Source organism: Stegostoma tigrinum, chromosome 21 (assembly GCF_030684315.1).
Source record: "Stegostoma tigrinum isolate sSteTig4 chromosome 21, sSteTig4.hap1, whole genome shotgun sequence".
Lineage (NCBI taxonomy): Eukaryota > Metazoa > Chordata > Chondrichthyes > Orectolobiformes > Stegostomatidae > Stegostoma > Stegostoma tigrinum.
In genome coordinates, this window is record NC_081374.1 from 38,744,065 (window position 1) to 38,762,473 (window position 18,409).

The 18,409-nt window shown below is 39.0% G+C and overlaps 1 protein-coding gene across 3 annotated transcripts in view; it reads right to left on the minus strand.

Annotated features, from left to right (window-relative positions):
- Window positions 1-18,409, minus strand: part of pacsin1b (protein kinase C and casein kinase substrate in neurons 1b) — a 317,673-nt gene that overhangs the window by 253,215 nt on the left and 46,049 nt on the right. The window contains exon 5 of one of the 3 annotated variants that reach the window (XM_059653459.1): window positions 5,823-5,908. The gene's annotated coding sequence lies outside the window, so the exon portion shown is untranslated. Of the gene's footprint in view, window positions 1-3,122; window positions 3,186-5,822; window positions 5,943-18,409 lie in introns of those variants that run through there. The other 2 variants (XM_059653463.1, XM_059653460.1) reach the window with 2 other exon arrangements.

Here is an 18,409-nt window from a genome sequence, read left to right on the forward strand (position 1 = left end):
ATGCACCCTCGCGCTCGCCATCACCATCCTAGGAAAAAGGCTCTCCCTATCCACCCTATCTAACCCTCTGATTATTTTATATGTATAATTAAGTCACCTCTCAATCTTCTTCTCTCTGACGAAAACAGCCTCAAGTCCCTCAGCCTTTCCTCCATACCAGGCAACATCCTAGTAAATCTCCTCTGCATCCTTTCCAAATCTTCCACATCCTTCTTAGAATGAGGTGATCAGAACTGTACGCAATACTCCAAGTGCGGCCACACCAGAGTTTTGTACAGCTTCACCATAACCTCTTGGTTCCAGGGCTTGATCCCTCTATTAATAAAAGCTAAAACACTGTGTGCCTTCTTAACAGCCCTGTCAACCTGGGTGGCAACTTTCAAGGATGTGTGTACATGGACACCGAGCTCTCTCTGCTCATCTACACCACTAAAAATCTTACCATTAGCCCAGTACTTTGCCTTCCAGTTACTCCTACTAAAGTGCATCACCTCACACTTGTCTGCATTAAACTCCATTTGCCACCTCTCAGCCCAGCTCTGCAGCTTATCTATATCTCTCTGCAACCTACAGCATCCTTCGTCACTATCCACAACTCCACCGACCTTAGTGTCGTCTGCAAATTTACTAACCCATCCTTCTACGCCCTCATCCAGGTCATTTATAAAAATGACAAACAGCAGTGGACCCAACACCGACCCTTGCGGTACACCACTAGTAACTGGTCTCCAGGATGAACATTTCCCATCAACTACCACCCTCTGTCTTCTTTCAGCAAGCCAATTTCCGATCCAAAGTTGACACGCACTAAGCAGAATTTTGGTGAAAGTAAAAGATTTTTTGAAATTTTACAAATTGGCATTTAAGATTTGTTATGTATATTACTATACCTTTAAGAGATACCTTTAATGTCATCACTGTATCATTGCATGAGACTTGAGGGTATGAAGGCCTCATGGTCCATTTCAACTCAGATGCTTTGAAGCATATCACACTACCAGAAGCATGCAGCTCATTGCAACCAATAACACAACGTTAGCCCAGACATTGATGTCCATGTGCGTCTAACATTTACACATAACTTGTAACGGTTATAGCCAGTAATTAAACTTGTAATAAAATGTCTGTTGGTTTCTTAAATACCATGATAGTCATGTCTAATGTTACAACTCAATAATAGAAGCAGTGCTGCAACAGGTAAAATGTACTGTTTAAAAGGTATAACTCATACTATGATCAACAGTGGTGTCATCCATAATAAGGACTCCAAGATTTTGATGGCAAATAATTGTGAAACTAAACTGAAGACCAACTGGGCAACAGCTCTGAATGTCAGAGAATTCTGGAAATCAGCAGCAACAATTTCAGTGTTCAGACAGCTGAACAAATTTGTGCAGACAACGGGGCACAGCCCATCTGGAAGAGAGAGCCAACTTTTTTTTTGCTGAAAACTTAAGTTATTTCAAGACACAAGAGACTTCAAAGAGTCCCCTTACTTAAAATTAAGAAGTCTGAACTTACACGTACAAACAAAACTAAAGGCTGCACAGTGAGCACTTTCTTTTGCACTTTTGCTTTAAAAATAAGAACAATGGCATGTTCTAATTTTAAAAAAAATTCAGAGCTTCTGAAAGTACAGCTCTCCTAGAAATCAATACAGCTTGTAAACACTGTAGCAGCAGCTTTCTACATTAAAGGAGACTTACCTGTGTCCAGGCCTTTGTTCTTCCATTCTCTTTCTCCAAATTGGCTTGTAGTGCAAAGCCTATCTGATGTCATCATTCTTTGATACAAACACCACCCACAGGCTGAAACTTACACTGCACGCATGCAATTTTTAAACGGCCAGCCTATAGTTCTTAAGGCTATACTATCAAAGGCACAAGAGCCCAAAAAGGAGCAGCAACAGGTTAAAAGTAATGGAAAAGTTAAAAAGAAAGGAGAAAAGTCAATAAAGGAAATTAAAAAAAACACTGCCTTGCACTCTTCTTTTACATAAGAGTACACATGTGTGTACAAATGTTAATTACAGATATTGAAGTTTGGGGATCAAATGTGGGGGTGAATGTATAAGAAAATGGTCCTGAAATGTTTAATGTTGAAATCTATATTAATCGTCACCCAATCTGATGCCATAAGGACTTAGGCAAGGAAAAGTAAAACACCTAGGAATCCCGAAACATAAGAGTTTTCCTCAAAATCTCAGTGACAATATTAATCATACCAATAGAATTTGTACCTAATTACAATCACAAAATAAATAATATCTTGTTTATGACAAAAACCTCTTCTTGTTAGGCTACCATGTAGTTTTCCTCTATCACACCAGAAAAAAGCTGACTCTGCAGATCTCAACCTAAAAGGTAGATGATGGCAGCAAAACTACCTTGTGAAGATCAACAATCATAGAAATATAGAAGATAGCATCAGAAGGAGGCCATTCAGCCTTCAAGCCTACTCCAGCATTCTTCATGATCATGGCTGATCATCCAACTCTATAGCCTAATCTTGCTTTCTCCCCATAACCTATGATCCCATTCACCCTGAGTGCTATATCTAGTTGTCTCTTGGATACATTCAATCTTTTGGCTTTATTTTTTGAACAACAAAGCTTTTTATGAAAGAACAAACAGTCCAGCTAACTCATGCAACATAATGTCACAGGTGGTCATCTGGGGATTTAGTTTAGCCATACCATTACAACATTCTCATATTCCTTGAAGATTTCATCTCTTCACATGTCAAGAAATGCTCACTAAAGGACAGGATTTTCCCTTTCTGACACCAAGCGCAAATGGGATTCAGATTCTCTAGCCAAGAAATAGTCACTCACTCTCTTCATCTCTTGGAACTTGTATCCTCTCTCCAAATGCTCAAATTTAAATTTAAAAATAGATTCATAAACCGGGCCACCATTGTTTAAGGGACAGCCTCTGCATAATGTGGCCTCCAGCTGCTGCATCTGGCAGGCAGGGATTGGGATCTCTAAGGCTTCCTGGAGTGTTGGTCTCCCCAGTTTGCCACAGGGATGCTGCCTCTAAACAGCTAAACTGCCCACTGCCCCCTGTGTGGACCTGAGGCCAGCATGGAAATTCAAGTTGGTCTCCATTAAGTATACTTGCAAGCTTTGAGAAGATTTGTAGCTCAGATTGAGTTTCTGGATGACATCACCAACCCAAGGAAACCTAAACAGATAAACAGAAAACAGGACATGACACCAGTGCTTCACCGGAGGCTCACTGATGATGTTACCTAGAATGGTGACGAAACATCTGAAAACTAACCTTCCAGCTCAGCGAGCAAACTCACATCCATTAAGTATACTTATTACCCACTGCTTACAGTCATCTCTTACACTTGCAGAAAGACCTGGGCAACATTCAGGCTTCGGCTGGTAAGTAGCAAGTAATATTTGTGTCCCAAAGGTTCTAAGCAATGGCCAACTCCAAAACCAGTGAATCTAAATATCACCCAGTGATATTCATTACCATCACTGAATACCCCACTATCAATATTCTGGGAGCTACCAGAATCTGAACTGGACACGTCTTAAAAATACTGTGGCTTTAAGAGTAGGTTAGAGGCTAGGAATTCTGTGGCAAGTAACTCACCTCCTTTCTCCCTGTGGCAGTCTACAAGGAACAAGGCAGGAGTGCGATTTCCTCTTGCCTGGATGGGTGCAACTCCAACAATATTCCAGAAGCGTGACACCTTCCAGGTTACAGCACCAGTATGATCAGCACCCTATCCCCCACATTCAATATTTAATCCCTTCAGTGGCTTTCAAACCGCTTAGGAGAACAATAGCAATATATAGAACATAGAACATAGAACAGTACAGCACAGAACAGGCCTTTCAGCCCACAATGTGCACTATCACCACCTGTAAACTTTCCTTAAAGCCACACACCATCCACACTTGGAATTATATCATCATTCCTTCACTGTCATGAAGTCAACACTCTGAAACTTCCTCATAACAGCACTGCAGATGTCCCCACAACTCAACGTTTGTTGTGGTTCAAGAAGGTAGCTCAGCTTCACATTTTCCAGGGCATTAGGGATATGGATAAAAAAAAACAGCCTAGCTAGCAAAGCCCACATCCCATGAATGATACTTTAAAAAACATGTATGCAGATGGGAACCATAATCAACTTAACTAAGCATCTAATTAATGGCAAAGCAAATGCAGACAAGTTGCAGTTGGGAGTAAAGTTAGAAATAAATAGAATATGCATGATGTTACAGCAGAATCATACTCCAAGTATTCCTAAAGTATAGTTTGACTATCTCCAGAACAACAGTGGAAAATTTCCATTAAGTTTAAGATAACACAGAGTAGCAGGTTTATAATGAATCATTCCCAGATGAACTGCAACAGTGGGAAATCTAGGACAACAGCTGCTTATTAAATGTTGAAATGCATGTCATAGCATTCCTGATAAAGAAAACAAAATGAATCAAATTTTCCCTAGTACACCCAACAAATTGTTCTTCAGCCCACAGAATCGTACATAAAAGTTGATAACATACTTAGCACTAAGCAGTTCTGAGGCAAGGTCACTTGACCCAAAACATTAACTGATTTCTCTCCACAGATGCTGCCAGACTTGTTGAGCTGTTCCAGCAATTTCTGTGGTCGTTTTTGATAACTTACTCTCTTTTTAAAGTATTTCTCATCATGCCTGACGGTAAAAGCCCATTTTCAGCTGATTCTACTTTCTTTCCCCAGTCAACATCAGAGTCACAGAATCACAGAGCATGAAACAGACCTTTTGGTCCAAATCAGTCATGCTGATCAGGTTTCCGAAAATGAACTCGTCCCATTTGTCCGTGTTTGGCCCATAACCCTCTAAGCCTTTCTCATTTATTTACTGGGCCAAATGTTGTAACTGCACCAGCCTCTACCATGTCCTCTGGCAGCTCATTCTATACACACACCACCCTCTGTGTGAAGAAGTTGCCCCTCAGGTCCCTTGTAAAGCTACTCCTCTCACCTTAAGCCTATGCCCTCTAGTTTTGAGCTCCCCCACTCTTGGAAAAAGACATTTGCTATTCACTCTATCCGTGTTCCCCGTGATTTTATAAACCTCTATAAAGGTCACCCCTCAGCCTCTGACACTCCAGGGAAAAGAAGTCCCAGTCTATTCAGATTAGCCATGGTAAATGCAGGATTATGGGGATAGGGTAGGGCGGGTCTGGGTAGGATTCTCTTCAGAGAGTCACTGTGGACTCTATGGACTGAATGGCCTGCTTCCACATTAGGAATTGTATAATTCAATGATTCTATGAGATGCTGCTTCAAAAGAAACTTGAGACTATAGATAAAGGAATGCATAAACTGATATACCTGCATTTGTTACGTTCACTTTTTTCTCAAATTCATCTCAAAGCAATACTTGTGGAATGACCATAACTTGTACGTTTGTGTACAAGACAAGTTATTTCAGAGTTGTTCCAGTCCAACTGGGTTTGGTTTAGAACTTTCCATAAAATGTAAAACTACTTCCTCTGAAAACAACTTCACAAAATAAGGTGGATTTTAAAGCCATTAAATTTTGAAGCAACAATTTGCATCACTACCTTTTCTTCAGATGTGACTACCATTGTATACTGACCAAATTATTTTGGGGATCCTATAGATTTTGCAGACAATGCAGTTAAATATTTAAACAATGAAGCTATTATTCAATTTTCATGGGTTTCAACTATTGCAATACAGTGCCATGCTGCAATGTCTCAAATTCCAGCAACATTTTTTTTTAACAGTAATCAGTTGGTTCTCAATTCTGACCGGAAAGCAGTAATTAAACAGACATACCTTGTGAAAAATAGCCAAGAATTAGATTCATAGACTTCAGTGCTTAATCACGGCCAAGTCTAGTGGGACATGCACAGCTCCACAACCTGAAACACAGAACGCTGATATTAACCACCGCCTCTCAAAACAAGCTTTTTCCAAACAAAGTCACATGGAAAATGCAGCAGATGAGAGTCAAAGATCACCAAGCAGATTACGCAGGAATTTCACAGCCACCAATCAGGTTGTCTTAACTACCAGGGGCCTTGTAATGTTCCAAAGGTGAAATGTTAATGTGGAATTGCCAAAATAACTACTTGAATAATTGCAAGCAGGGCTGATGATGAGAGAATTTTTAAGACTAAGTGGCTTTTTCTGATCAATGCAAATTGAATACTAGAATTGAATTGAGTGCTGATTAACTCATTCAGGTCAGGGAAAGGAGAAATAATTTTTAATAAACTAAACCTTGAATTATCAAGAATACGTACTATTGTGGATTAATGTTACAGATGCATGTTCCAGCACTTCAAATCCTCTTATTTATTCGGGAAATGCATTTTCTGGGAATAACTATGCCTTCAGAAATATTTAGTCATTAATTTTACTTCTGTCACATTTTCCCCTAACTGTTTACATCTCCTTAGATTTTTTTTAGCATTATAATGTATAGGTATTATACTTGGAATGCAAAGTATATAAGGCATTTATCCAGTATGGACAGTTTATCTTTAAAACATGGAATACTTCTTGAAATGTGTTATTTTACTACAGCTTGTGTCTTCAGTACATCTCTGATATGAAATTCCTCCAGTTTAAAATGAAAAGATAGAAATCACAAACAGCATAGAAACAAAATGTACTGAACCTGAAGAAATGATAGGAGAAATATTGCTAAAAACTCCAGCTGCCTGGTAACATAGCCTTTCTCTTCAAATGAAAATCATGGAGCAGATTAGCGACTGGCCAAACAGTTGTTATACCAATGTAGATGGGAGTCACACATGGGAACCTTGCGGAATTCCCATCATAGCAAACTCCAAAGAAATTGCCACAGAAGTTGAATTTTCCACTGTGCAATTCCTCAATGCCTGGAATGCTCCAAAAGTCTCTATGTAAACTGTAGACTTCCAACACAACTAAGTAAAATATTTACTCTGGAGAAGTTAGACTACTACATTCACAGTCTAACTCCTGAGGAACTATTAAGCTGACCCATACTTACTTAATGCACTCCATCTATACCTTTTTCTGAGCACTCACCTCTCACACCCATTTACACACACCTATACCCTGACCTGGCTCCTGGAGGACACGACACCCAGCCCAGGACCCAACAACCTGCTCTAGGACCCAACATCCCTCCCTCAGGATCTGGCACCCCTACATCAAGATCCAACACAACATCCGCTGAGAACCTGCCACCCCATCCCAACACCCAACAGCCCCTTTCCGGGTCATCCATCACAACAGTGACACACCTGCCGAGGACAGAACATCTGGGCCCCAACATCCTGTCCCAGGACCAGGAGCCCCTGCCCAGGACCCAACACCCTGCCCCGGGACCATACATCCAGGACCCAACACCGTGAGACTAAATGCCCCAACCAGTGCCAAACATCCAGACCCAGAACCTGACACAATAGCTTCCACTGAAACTGACACCCAACTATACCCTGTCACCAGATGCAATCCCTACCCCACTGTCATTGGAGCCATTCCACTGTCATTGGAGCCATCCCCTTGCCAGACATGATCAGACGAAACCCAAACACACTCCTGCTGCTACCACTGGATCTGACCCCGAAAAACACATCCACCTCATCAGTGACCCGGGGGCCCATTTCCTCACCCCACAAACCCACTGCCACACCTGACTTGACTTTTCTGCCACCAGATCTGATCATCCACTCCCTTCCCCCCAAACGGGTCAGACTCGGCCCAACCTGACTCACTTCCCCAACCCCATTTTTGGACCTAAAATCTCAGACCAGGCACTCGAGAGTAGCATTTACAATAAGAACAAGAAGTAAGCTTTTGCCACTCTTGATGGTTCTATGAGTAAATCAGATGCATTTAAAGAAGGTCGGCTGTTCAATTACTAATCCATAGTGATTTCAGCTAAATTGATGATGTGATTCTCCACTTGTCTCAGTGCCAAATTTAGAGAGAAACTAGAAACGAAAATCAAGTAGAATTTGTGTTTTGATTGCTAACCTTTGGAAAATAGACATGTGGAACTAGATAAGGATGGGATAACACAACAAAAAGGACCATCAGGCTTTCTGTGTCAGTGTTACAATTATTTATATAGTATCATTTATGAAAATGCATTTATTTTTCCATCTTCAAAACTAAACGAAATTATTTAAAAAGAATATGGCTTTGTCAGGCAGTTGACTTTCTAGAGTTATTATGAACATTTTACCCTGGCTTTCTTCCCAGTTGTATTATATTTCATTTCGAAGTAAGATGCCATGATGGTCTTAGTAACTTGAGTAGCTTACCCTCATTCACTGTTTAAATTATTAGATTCTTTTCTGCTCTCCAGTTATATCCCTGCAAAAGATCTCTACCCACTAAGGGATACATAAGAATAATCTAAGGTAATTAACAGTAGACACTTCCATGTGTATTAGGTTTAGCTACAATCTGCTTGACAGCTGCTCACAAATTAGCAGAAATCAGGACCAAACATGACAAATAGAAACAGTGAGACTCACAGTAGTTTGAAACCTGTATACTGTGGCACAAAACAGTTCCACAAAATTTCCCATATGAAGGAGCTATTCGTATTAAAACCAACACCACAGCAGTGTTACTATGAGATTTTTCTATCCCAAATAATACGCTGCACTCTTCCGGCGTAAGGTGTAGTCTTTAAGGGAATCTGAAAGAGGTAAGCCACCCGCTCTTGTACCCCTTCTGAACATCAAGCTCTAGAAGCATTGGTAAATGCTTAAAGTATATCTTATTATATTGCTCATTTAGAGTTTATTGTCTAGGTAATGTCTGAGGTCGGAGAGGAAGAACAAAAGAGGAAAGAAGAAAATTTATACAATTAAATGTCCATAATATAGTCCGTCAAACAGAAAGGCACAAGGCTCCATTTAATCACTGAATGAGATCAAACTAAAATATAAACACTACAGCAGGTATCTTTGGTTATCATACATTGCAGCTTAAATGATCTGTTAGCTGGTTCAGGCAAGCACAAGAGCAGTCATACCATTAGAAAGCATTTACCAGGCTTCATAGGAGGTTATATATCAGACTGGATAGCAGGATCAAAGAAACTACAGTAATTTCAATTGCTATAAATTCAGCTTCCAGTTAAGAAAATGTATTTCAAGGGTAGAGTGAAGATTTCTCTCTGACCATATTTAAATTGTCACTCCAGGCATGTTAATAGGCCCTGTGGTGTGTCTGATGGATTTTAGTTTTGAATGTCTTTGGTATTTATCCAAGGAGATTTTCTGTGCTTCTGCAGATATATAACAACTACACAAAGCAGAGCTGAATTAGAGAACTATTCAAGAAAGACATAACATCGAATCTTTGTATTCCCACTGGTAGAGTATCAGGACAGAACTTATACCATGCTGACCCCATCATAACTCCGATCCACTTCCCTCGATCGGGATGACTACTTCTCCAGTCAAGTTCTCCACATGAATTCTGCCAATAAAGAGAGATCCTCTGAATCTGCTGAAAAGGAAGCTGAATCAGCACAGCAGAATGATACAGATTTCAACAGTGTAAACCATCATATGCCCGGCTAAGGAGAGCAGAACTGCCCTGAAGACTTCTTCAACAATTTAAATGAGGAGTTTGACTTAAATATTATAGGTTCTCTCCTTCTAACCAACAAACTATCAGGGTCTTCTGTCTCCTCGCCATCTCTCATTGCAGTTCCAGATGCCAGAAGTAATAGCGGCTCAAGGAAGAGAAAATTAAGATTTCCTGATATTATTTCCCTGCCATTATTCACATAGCTACCATCTTCCATAGTGTAGTAAGAGAAGAATACCAGGTTAGGTTGAGAAGGTAGCATTGGGTCTTACAGATATTTTTAATCAACCTTTCCATACATCTTATGACACATATTTGAGACACATAGAAACTGAGCCGGGATCAGGGTCTTCTGGCTTAGAGGTAGGGATGCTACCACTGTATCATAAGAGCCCTTTAAGACGTTAAAGTAAATATTTTCTGATTAACACCTTCAGAAGGCTACATGAACTCAGGCCTCTTGGTCCACAGGTAGGGACACCACCACTGGGCCAGAAGGTCCCTTCACCAGGACTTACATCCTGAATATCCACCACTAAATTGCCTATAGTAGAGAAAAATCCAGTCACAACACCGAGTTAGTAGCTTTGACTCAATTGACAGACATCTTTTATTTGTTCAATAAATGTCAAATTTTTGTGGAAGTATCATCAACGAATTAAAGTTCAGTAGAATATTAATGCTTTATTTTTGAGCACAGATGCTTATAGTATTTTTAATAATTGTTAGTCACTTTTTACTGATCATTTTAAAACTCAGGTCTATTTTTCCAGACATTCCTCACATTTTATTTTTATAACTACTGCTCTTAAGTAGCACCTTTCATATAATAAATTATCCCAGGTATTTTATTGGAGCATAATCAATCAAGTTTGTTACAAATTCATATAAAGAGATATTAGGGCAGATTAAAGGTTTGTTTCAAGAAGTTGGTTTTAATGAGATCTTAAAATCTATATTGGAAGAAAATGGACTGCAAAAACCCAAAGCAATTCAGAAAATATCTATTGAATTCAACAGTCAATAAAACAAGCAATGAGCAAGTACAAAATGGGAGGGTTAAGCAAAGTGAAAAGCCACCATTATTCGCACATTCCAGTGGCTCAGTATCAGTTCTAAAAGTGCAAATGTTATACGTCATTACAAGAGCAGGAGGACGTTGCGCAACAACTAACCTAATGCTCCACCGAATCAAGCTCAAGGTAACCTGCCAGTATACCACAGGTACTTGATTGACACATATTTATCTACATTCCCCTCCATATGTGTTATAAATATTTTTATCAACAAAATCACCTGTAATTAACAAAAAAATAAATTTTAAAATATCTGAACATGGAGGAAAGAGTCCTAACAAATAGAATTTTATGATTAAAGGGTTAGTTTACTTTTAAATCTTTATTCACTTTGTGTATATTAATTATTAATGGTGGAGGAGGGGAAGAATCACATGTAGGATATACCCAAGTCCTAATTCTACAGGCATATGTCTGAACTCATATGGTCTGACAATTCTCCTGTGAAAGATCATATGCTGATAATGGAGTCCTGAGACGCAGACACATCATGTTCATGACACCATCATGCAGATGGAGTAAACATGTCTTACCTGTGAATTGGTACAGCCAGGCATTAGTGGGAAAGGGAGGGAGAAAAACAACAGCAAGTACTGAGGTGAGGTGTGGGAGGTGGCAGGGTTTGGTGTCAGTGAATTATCCAAAACTAAGAAGATTAGTGACACTGTAACCATGACAACTGTGCAGGTAATTAAAATAATTATCAGATTTAGAAACAGAAACAAGGGAACATTTCTCTCATCAAGTGAATAGATAGAGAACCAACCAAACTGCCTCATAAATGGAGAGAGATTGCAAATATCAGTCAAAGTGGATTCAAATCTAAGCCACTCACTCAGTAACATTTATGACTATACCACCTCTCATCATGAGAAACTAAGCAAAATACCTTTTAAAATCTGAAAGTGATCAATTTTCAGTTCAACCAATTGTCAACCATCATTGCTTTTACATATTATCTTTCTGAAGTGAATACATTACCAAAACAAACTACTAATTACTGCAATAAAAGTATGACTTGTGGCCATTATGTCTTGTATCTACAATAGTAAATTAGTCCCTTTTGTCTTCTGTGAAGCGTATGATATTTTTCTACCTCTGTTCTGTGCCAGTGACTCAGACCTCAAATGTGTGCTACAGTTTCAATGCAGAGTCATACACTTTCTCCTCAGGGATTTGGGAAGGAAAGCAATAATTAACAGGATGTTTCAGAAAGATTGATCTATCAATTTAAAAATGAATGTCGACACCCTCTGTACTTGCTTTTTAATGGTTTAATTATGACAAATGAAAGGATGTTATGCTGTGCAGGTCGAGAGCATCAGACCAGAATTAATAATAACAGTAAACTAAATTAATGAAAGAAAATACAACCATAATACAACCTCTGAAAATGATATAGAAAATAACTTCAGTAGGGTTTAAAGCTGCTTTGTTTAAAAATTTTGAATGCTGAAGTGCATTGGTTTTGTTTTGCTAAATATTTACCATGTTCCTTTTCTCTCCTGATGGTGTTGAATCTTGCTGAGGACTATAGTTCCACAAACATCTCTGATGAAGGGTCTAGGCCTGAAACGTCAGCTTTTGTGCCCCCGAGATGCTGCTTGGCCTGCTGTGTTCATCCAGCTTCACACTTTGTTATCATCCATTGACATGAACAAGTTCTGTGAATCCCAAATGGTCTAATACTGTTGGAATTTTAAAGGTTTCTATGAAACCTCACTCATTCCTCTAAACTCCATTGAATTTGTCCTAACTAGTTCTGTCTCTCTCCAAATGCCAGCCCTGCTATTCCAAGAAACACTCTGGTACACCTTAATTGCTCTCCCTCCATAGTCTGAACATTCTTGCTCAGAGAAGGGGATCAGAATGCACGTAATACCCTAGGTGTGTCCTCACCGAGGCCCTGTATATCTGCAGCAAAACTCTCGACTCCTGTATTTTAATCCTTTTGCTATGAAGGACAACACACCATTTGCCTTCTTTAACATGTGTTGCACCCACGTGCTGACTTTCAGTGACTGGTTTACAAGGACATCCAGGCCTCATTGCACTTCTCTTTTCCTGATTTATTATCATTCAGATAATAATCTGCTTTCCTGTTTTTGTTACCAAAGTTAATAACCTCATATTTACCCAGATCATATTTCATCTGTCATGCATTTGCCCACTCACTCAATTTGCCCAAATCACACTGAAACATCTCTGCATTCTCCTCACAGTTCCCCCTCCCATCCAGCTTTGTGTCATCTGCAAAATTGTATATATTACATTTAGTTCCCTCATATAAATCACAAATATACAATGCTAATTGCTGAGGTCCATGCACTGATCCCTGCACAACCCTTTTATTTATTCATTCACGGGAATGATGGCATTTCTGGCTGGATCAACATTTATTGCCCATCCCTAACTGCCCAGAGGGCAGGGAAGAGTGAACCACATTGCTGCGAGTCTGGAGTCACAGGTAGGCCAGACCAGGTAAGCATTTCAGTTTCAGTCCCTAAAAGGTCATTAGTGAACCAGAGAGGTTTTTCCAACAATCAACAATAGATTTGCGGCCATCATTAAAGTCTTAATTTTTTTATTGAATTCAAATTCAATAAAAATTCAAATAGAAATTTCTCTATCAACTGTGGTAGGATTCAAGCCCAGATCCTCAGAACATTACCTGGGTCTCTGAATTAACAGTCCAGTAACAATACCACAAAGGCCATCACCTGCCCTTAATTATTCTTCTTATTAACAATATCGCCACTATTTACTGGCTATCACTCAGAAAATGACCCATTTATTCCTGCACTTTATTTCCTATCTACCAGTCAGTTCTCTATTCAAATTACCATAGTACTCCCAACCCCATGCGCTTTAAGTTCACATACTAACTTCTTATGTGGCACCTTGTCAAAAGCCTTCTGAAAGTTCAGATAAACCACATTCATTGATTTCCCCTTATCAACATTACTAGTCACATCCCTGGAAAATTCCAGCAGATCTATCAAATGTGGTTTCTCTTTCATAAATCGTTGCTGGCTTTGCCCAAACCTGTCACTATTTTCCAAGTGTGCTGATATTAATGTTTTTATGATAAATTCTAGCATTTTCCTTACTACAGGTGTCAGGATAACCAGTCTATAGTTCCCAAACTCTTCTCTACCACCTTTCGTAAATAATGTGATTATGTTAACTAATCTCCAATGCTTAGGAACAAGTTCCAGAACACATAATATCCTGAAAGATGACCACCACTGCATTCATTGCTCCTGGCACCACTTCTTTTAGGGCTCTAGGATGTAGATTATCACAATCTGGGGATTTGTTTGCCTTTAATCCTAGCAATATCCTCAACACGATTTCCCTGCTGATATTGATTTCCCTCGGTTCCTCCATCTCACTACACCCTCTGTTCCATATCATTTTTGTGATGTTATTTGTGTTCTCCTTCATGAAGACAAAACCAAAAATCTACTTAACTGGGGTGCCATCTCTTTGTCCCCCTTATAACTACTTCTCCTATTTCTGATTGTAAGGTACCTACTGTTGTTATTTGTTCTAAGGAAGACTGCTGAAAAATATTGAACTCTTTATGTATATAGCCTCTGCCTTTTATGCAGCTCTGCACCGATGTCCTACTTATGCACATCTTCTAGAAGTGACCGACAGTCACATGTGGGATTCTTTTATCATGGTTGGGCATTGCCTGTGTGTCCTCACAGACTTATTTCACTTTTTATTTCTTCTGGTTGTGAATTCTTACTGTAAATGACTATAAAGCCATTTTCAATTTGTATCATTTCAATACAGCTTGTAATATGCCCTTCACAAGCTTGCATTCTTGTAATTTATACACTCAATGTTGCTATAAAATTTGCTACTTTCTGTATTATGGCAATGTTACAATAATTTATTCATCTGCTGGTCTTTTTATACTTGCATTACAGTAATACTGCACAAAATTCTTCCAATAAAACTTTAAATTCTATTAACTAACTGTTGTGTGATGCTTTAATATTTCAAAGCTTTTAAATTTTCTTTCATTCAAGTCTGTGTAGATCCTATTGTGTCTTCCTGCCTTTTTAAATATCACAACATTGGTTTCGACATGTTATAGGATCTTCCAGTTTTCTACAGCCAAGATGGAACTTTCCCACTTTCCCATGGGCAAAATAAATATTTTCCCATCTTTCACACTCCAAATGACAATGCACTTTCTTCTGCACAATTTTCTAATTAAATTTCTGGCTACTGCTATTATAAATTTTCCTGCTGAAATCACAACTTAAGTAAATCTTTTAAAACTAAAACTTCTTACTTTTTCTTCTTCTGCTAGACTTTTTAACCAAAATATCTTTAAATTTCCTCTTCTCTATCTGAAATAGATATCAGTGTCCCCTAAAAATTATTTTTCTGGTCACTTCACTACTCCTTGCAGCTGTGCCTTATGGAGCCCATTCATGATGACAATATTGTTCATTTTTGTGAGATGAGCTTTTTTTTCCCTCCCTTGCTTTTCCCTTCACAGTTTTGTGTCATTTTCATAAAGTTTTTCTCCTATTCTCTCAGAGATATCTAACTTGAATCCTGGTACTTTCCTTGCTGCATACAGAACTTCCTCCATTTACAGCTTCTGTGTCTGTCAGTGTGGCTAGCTACATCTATTTCCCTTGCCCACATTGCTGCCCCTGCACCTTTTGTCTTTGGCTTGCTAAACTCCTCCATTGATTTTCCTAAGGCTGCAGTTGACTATTAGTGAGTTTTCATGTTTCAGCTTCTGACTGGCTATCTGTGTCTTCTTTAAAAGGCATTGCTCTTGAAGTAGTAAACTAACTTATCTTCTGAACAATTTTTTCTCCTGTCTTCAGCATAAAATGGATTATGTTTGCCCATTGATGATCACCATGTCTTATGACTTCATGAAATGGAATTCTAAGCCAAACAGCTGCTCACTATGTCATATTTTCAGGTAGTACCACCACCATCACATATTAATGTTTGGCTAGTTCTCTGCCTCCAATCCTGAGTTTAGCACATGTCTAATTTTCAGTAGTACAGGATAGATCACTGGTGTGTCTGAACAGAAGAGTTACTCATCTTACACAACAAGGTAGCAATAATTACAGTATGCAATAATTATTTGGCATCATTACCAAGGTTTCTCAGGAGCTGTGCATGATGCACCTATTCCATTGAGGTGTTTGTGCAGAGCTCAACTGTTTCCACCCAAAGACTACGTGACATCATGAGATTCAGTGCAGCTAGGTATAACATGAACAAAAACTCCTTCAGAATCATTACTTTTTTCAACAGGTGGTTTGCTGAAATTAAAAACTGTTCATGGTTTACTTCCACACTGTTTAAATCCCTGCGAGCCTACTTATTGAATGAAACAGTGCCCTACAATTGACAGAATGGGTAACATGCATCAACACAGCGACCATGACAATAAAATGTTTTAAGGGCTAATATTAAGTAATTGTTTCTGTCATAAATTCATCTCATTATGAGTTTTGGCACAGCTTCAGAGTTATAATGAAAACAAAATGATACTTTTGTGTTAATGTCAGTGGGAAACAACGGTTGGCGGTGTGGGCATACTTTCCTGCTATTTTGGCACAATTTACTCTAGATTAAAATTTTAAACACAATTTATATCCAGCTCATTCTCCTTCCATCACTACTGGCCTGCCCCCTGTTGCCCTGAGCTATTGAGACTTCACAATTGCCCTTCTGTGTATACCTTGGATACCTACACAAACATGTTTTACCTGCTCTCTGTAGATTAGCTACCCTGCGTAGTCCAGCATCCTCTCTCACTTTCCTTAAGCAATCCTGGGTTGCCAATGCCAAGTCAGCCCTGCCCCAATCAACATGCACTGCAATCAACCAATTTTAACAGATCAAGGACTCTCCTTACATGATCCAAGTTGGCTCCTCATGAAAGATAAGCCGCACCTACTCAGTTCAAATTCATCAGGAAGACTTCTTCAACTATTGCACACCACCATTGCCCAGTTGTCAATCTGAAGGCGCATCTTTCTCAATCGTTGCAGGTTTAATCATAAAGTTTAATCTTATTAAATGGTGTTTCAGTGAGCAAGCATGACATGCTGCTGCATTAAAAATTGGTTTTCTTCGGCTTGCTGTCAGGAAGCTTGATCTTCTTTCAATCCACCACCAGCTTAATTCCCTACTTGCATCGTGCCATCAGAAAGGTGACATTTCCTCTCCCACACAATGAAATGCACCAATCTATCTCATTTCCCATGCCTGTGACAGCACAAGATTCTGGCCTAGGTTTCTTCTAGCATTCCTAATCTGAAAGAGTGGAAGCATAAAATCAGCTTAGTCGTCCATCGACGATAATGTTCAATAGGTCTTCAGCCTCATTCAATTCAAAATACCCTCCTCTCAATGCACCTTTCCCACCCAAATATCGCAGAGAGGTTGAGAATGTGGAGAATTGAGAAACCTACATGTTGCATCATGCTGAATTTGTATGAAAAGTTCAATTCTTCATATCATTTCAATGTATCATGCACTACTGTTGCCTTTACAAGGATGGTTCATTATAATCATTCCATTAGATGTCCCCACATTTCCTTCATTACAAAACTTCAGGATTTAGTTCAAATGATCAAGTTGTTACTGCTATCTCAGTATCATTAAAATGTAGAGCACAGTCAGAGGCACAGTTCAAAGCAAGTGTATTTAAACTAATCTCATGGCAAACAAAAAGCCTGCACAATCTAAAATTGGATTTTCAAAAACATAAATCATATTTTAGATAATTACCTTCACGTGAAGAAGAATTTGCTCATACTCTGGTGAAAACGTTAAACAGCTAGTACAAGCTGATGGGGAAGTCTATTCAATCCCCAGTTCACACATCCTATTCATTTCCACAGTTCAAAATGTTAGTACAATGCCACCAGTCAACATCAGTCAGGATATCATTTCACCCATTCAGAAAAATTACAAAGAGCTACATTGTATTTAAAAAATCAGTTACCTAAACTCCTTGCCGTCACACCAAATTACAAACTATCTGTAAATTAAATTGACTCATTAGTATTGCCAAAACTTTTCCGCCAGAACATGTGTTGTAACTCAGATGGAAACCCCATCAATTGTTTCAACATCATAGACTATAATACTTCAAGATAGCTTTTGAGGCAGGATCTAGGGAGAAACTGCACTTTCATCTTCATTCAACATACATAATTAAGTTCTCGTCCAAAGGCTATGAGGTTGTACTTCTGTACTATGCCAGATTGTGAACGTAGTTGCAGGGCTACACGACTGAGGAAGAAAACCACTTCTGAGTTATTCATCACTTTAAAATGTAAAATCCCTCCCCAACATTTTGGCATGCTAGGCACTAAAAATATAATTTGAGAGTCCTTTTGTACGGGATTGTTACAAGGATATGAAAGGACAGCAGCTGAGTTAAATGTTTGTCCATTACAGACAGAGAAAGGATTTGAAAAGAGAAAATGGCAGTGAGGCTGAACAAATATTTTAGGCTGACTCTTATGAAATTTCTGCCTAAGTGTGAGTTAGAGTCATAGAAATGTACTGCACAGAAACAGATCCTTCAGTCCAACATTTGGCCCATAACCTCTAAACCATTCCTGTTCATATACCCATCTAGACACCTTTTAAATAGTGCAATTGTACCAGCTTGCACCACTTCCTCTGGCAGCTCATTCCTTACATGACCACCCTCTGCATGAAAATATT